Source organism: Lepidothrix coronata, unplaced genomic scaffold, assembly GCF_001604755.1.
Source record: "Lepidothrix coronata isolate B3197 unplaced genomic scaffold, Lepidothrix_coronata-1.0 Scaffold178, whole genome shotgun sequence".
Taxonomy (NCBI): domain Eukaryota; kingdom Metazoa; phylum Chordata; class Aves; order Passeriformes; family Pipridae; genus Lepidothrix; species Lepidothrix coronata.
In genome coordinates, this window is record NW_016690358.1 from 1,107,599 (window position 1) to 1,111,929 (window position 4,331).

At 46.9% G+C, this 4,331-nt stretch overlaps 1 long non-coding RNA gene across 1 annotated transcript; it reads right to left on the bottom strand.

Annotated features, from left to right (window-relative positions):
* On the bottom strand, positions 1-4,124 carry LOC108504907. The gene is made up of 4 exons (XR_001877295.1): positions 4,028-4,124; positions 3,399-3,435; positions 1,367-1,466; positions 1-826 (listed from the first exon to the last, which is right to left on the bottom strand). It is a non-coding gene; the product is annotated as an uncharacterized LOC108504907 (long non-coding RNA).
* Positions 4,125-4,331: the final 207 nt, after the last annotated feature.

The following is a 4,331-nucleotide window of genomic DNA, read 5'->3' on the forward strand; positions in this document are numbered from 1 at the left end:
CAGTGGTGGAGACGACGGAGGCTCTCCCAAGCACACTCGCGCTGCCAGACTCCAGGAGCTCAAGTAGCTCAGCATTTTGCATGTGGCCACTGGGTTTTACACTCAGCTAAACCCCTGTTTATGCAGAGACTTCATTCCTCACACTTCAGATGAGTGTTTAAGCACGTGAGAAGGCAGTGATCTGCCTGCCTGAAGCTCAGGTATTAATAATAAAGTCTTTAAGACGGCAAATTGTATTTCAGCAGCACCTTTAATTCACGGCTCTCCAAATGCTATACAGACTAATGTAGCCTCACAACAACCCTGTGAGGCAGGTGGGTGTGGTCATCCCCACCACTGTGGGGACAATGAGGGCACCAGGGATAAGGGGCTTGGAGTATCATACTGGGATTTGACCTAGAACTTGGCCATTTAAGTCTCCTCAGGTCTTCAGATCAGGCTTTCCTAACACGCAGCTTTGACTTGACATGGGGCTGTGCTGATTAACGAGCCCGTGACTGCCTGGCACAGACTGTAAAGGCCATTAGTGAAGTAGGTGGTGCCTTGGTGCTTCTTGCTGCTGGATTTATTCTGAGTGTTTGAAGGCATCTCAAAAATAGAGTTAGATATCAACCACTGAGCATGGCAGGCTGTAACTGGAGAAAGCCCTTAGGCCCCAGGTGGGGAAGCTATATAGGACACTATATGTATTGATCAGAAAGGACATAATAATTTATATATAAAATCCACCCTCGCTCTTTCCACAAAGGAAAAAAAAGAAAAAGAACCTAGAAAGTCACTGCTGGTTGTGATGTCTCAGCTTCATTCTCTGGGCTCTTCATAGCACCTGGCAAAAGAACAAGACATGGTTCATCAGCAGCCTGTTTAGGCTGGCAGAGAGAGTTCAAAGCATTGTGTTCTCCCAAACTCAATCCCAGCTTTAAAACAAGTGCAAATGATGTGAAATCCCCATGTGGGATGGATGTGAGGGCACTGAAGGGAATGTGCTTCAACCACCTGTGGAGCTGGAGTGGGTGAGCTTGGGCTGGAGGGTGAGACCTTGATTTCTCAAAGGCTGCTGACCTCTTCATTTAATGACAAGCCACTCCAGCTTTGTTGGCTGGCCCTAGGCCATGTCACCTGTATACATGAGGTATATTTGACACCTCGAGTTCAGGCAGCTCAGGTAAACCTGAGATGGGCACCCAAACTTTTCACCGGGCTCACTGGAACCAGTTTGAACCTTAAGGAGTTTGATGGCAGCTGTTTTTTTGTTATATTTCTGAAGGAATAAGAGAGCAAAGAAATACCTCAAAGGCATACTCTTATCCAGCCACAGAAATGATCCCCAGCTAACGCCCTAAAAAGCAAGGCTGAAAAGAGACACCTTTTCTGATGGTGGGTAACTCATGCTGTTGTTCATGTTGATGTTCTTCATGGAGATCAGAGTGATGCTGTTGTCCTTCTGGCTCGTGTCTGCTGAGCAGCTGTCAGGGAGAGAAGGTGGTATTAACTGCTCTGGGGAACGAGAGAGGGAATCACAGAATCACAGAGTCATTTAGGTTGGGAAAAACCTCCAAGATCATTGAGTCCAACCTGTGCCCGATCCCCACCTTGTCAGCCAGCCCAGAGCACCGGGTGCCATGTCCAGTCGCTCCCGGGACACCTCCAAGGACAAAGTTTGTTTGCACACAGCTGGAGGCAAACAGGCAAGGCTGAGCCTGGTACACAGGACCAGGACTGGTTTCCATTGCCCGTTGAGCTGCTGTCCTGATTCAGGCCCATCCTTGGTGCCACATTCCCAGATCTCTGGGCAAACAAGCTGTGTGTGCCCTACAGAAAGCACCACTGTCCCCTGCGTCACTGCTTGTAGGCAGAGTCGGGGAGCAGTTTGGTTTTGGTTCCCAGTGAATGGATTTCCTGCCAGCCCTGCAGCCCTCACCAGAACTGGAACAAAAGAGAGCATTACTGGGAGCCCTGTCCTAGTGTGGGAAAAATCCCTTTTTCAAATTTGGAAAGACGGCAAAAACCTGCGAGACAAAGGAAGGTAACGGAAGGTTTAATTTCAGCACGCTGTGTCCCAAAGCCACTTGGGTCTGGAAGCACAGGACCAGTTTGAAAACCACACCTTTTGTAGTTCTTTTGGTTACATAAGCTGTTACATGTTCATTAAACGCTGTTTTTACCTTAAAAGATTATTTCTCTGACCAGGGAGGGGGTGTTACCCTTCTTGTGACTTACGCCCTGGACCTGGTCCAGGGGGATCCCCCTGGACACAATAGGCTACTGCATGGCAGAGAAGGTCTTTGTTTAGTTACATCTTTACTTTTTGTGTTTTTCCCTATTCCCGGCAGCAAAAGTTCCCTGGTGTCAGGTTCAGACAGAACCATTCATCTTACTACTCTGTGCCACGCCTTTTTTAATTAAAAAAGAAAAAGGAACTCCTCTTCAGTTAATAAAAGCCCCTCCCCCCTTTCACCTTTCCACTCAGTTCATTTGCTTGTAATAAAACCAGGTTATTTACTTCTCATACGAGGCCCTTAAGGTCATTTGTCAGCCCTGGATATTGTTCCTGGATATTGATGCTGCTGCTCATGTATTGTCAGTGTCTCTCTTAAGAGTCAGTTACAAGCCTTAGGAAGGTGGAATTCCCCTTTCTTCCTACCCTGAGGAATGGGATACACATTTAGTGCCAGTGGAGACTGGATGACTTTGGGGATTAGGGTGCCCCAGGGCTCTGTCCCTTGCTCTGGCATGTTCTGCTTCAGTGGCTTCAGATCACTTGGATCATGATCATTAAGGATATTTGGGAACCACTGCTGGTGATGCAAATTTGGCACCTAAATACTTTGCTTTGTGTCCCTTGCCCCTTTCCAAAGCAGGGTTTATTACTTTGGTAGGAAACTATCAGATGGAAAAGAGGGAGCAACATGTTGTGGTCCCGTCCAGCTCTTGTTTCCTGCTGTTTTCCCACCTTCAGCCTCTCTTCTGGGGTAGCAGTGATGGACCATGGGGTTCTGACAGACTATTCTCCACTTGATGCTTCTCTTTCAAAGGTCTCTGAACTGGAGCCCCCTTATCCTACTCTCTCTGGGTTAACAGTAATAATAAGCATCTTGGAAGATACCTGAGACTGCTTTGAGATTCAGAGACTCAAGTTTAGACCTCAAGTCTGTATCTAGGCAAAGAAAGACAAGCACACTGCTTTGGGAAGGTGATGAGTCTTTGCAGATCTCAGGGCAGCTTTGAAAAGAGGCCCCAAAATATTGACCATCTACCTTTGTCTCTATCAGCTCTCAGAGATGTCTCAAAGATGTTTTGAGATGCTTTCTTCCACCTGATATAATTAAAGCAGATTCTTTAGCTCTGGAATAAAATAGGCACTTTGAATTGGACATAGACAGCATGAGCAGCCTTACCTCTCTGATATCATGGAGCCTCCTGGTTTCTGTTTGTCTGGAGGGAGAAAAGCTGGAGTTGGTGACATACAGGTGAGAAACATCATAGCTAAGCCACAGAATAAGTCAGCTCTATTCTGAATTATGTTGTACAGGGATATAAAGGAAATCTGAATGAGATAAGAGATGCCATGGGGGAAACCTGAGAGTTGATTAGGGCAAATCTTTCAATTAATGGGACATACAGGCAGGACCTGATGGCCTTGCTGCCTGTTCAGTCACCAGTGCCCTTTGGACTTCAGGAAGGTATCTGTCTTATTGTAGAGCAGCCTTGCCCTCTGGTGGGCACTGCTTAGTGGAAAGTGGGATTCCAAGGGAAAAGGAGTGTCAAACTCCATGACTTTTGCTGGAAGAGCTGCCTCATCTGGGAATCTGCCCACTGAGCTGCAGCAAACTTGAGACTTGTCCTTGTGCAGATGGGGCTGGGCTGGGGCTCTAGAGGGGAGGTCACACTGCATTCCTGACTGCTGCATCTGTGTTCCAGTTTAGCTTCAAAACCTTTTCAAATGCATCTTTTAGGAATTGCCACATCCAACATGGAAACTGGTGACCTGTGGATTAGGGAAAGACAGATCCCCTTGGGCAAATACCTTCCTCCTTGGAGCGGTTACACTTGAACCTCAGGCTGACCACACTGACCAGGATGATCACCACCACCACCAGGATAACAATGAAGCTGATGACACCTGGAGATGGAGCAAAGAACTGTCTGAGACTGGCAGAACAACATCCTGAATCCTGGGGTAGCAGAGAGACTTTGACTGTCATCAAAACTTGGGTAGGAAATCAATATTTTCATTAACGTGAGCATGGCAGAGAATAGTCACTAGAGTGAATGACTATCCTCTTGTGTTTTAACTTCAAAGGGCTGCTGATGAATACTTAATTGATGAA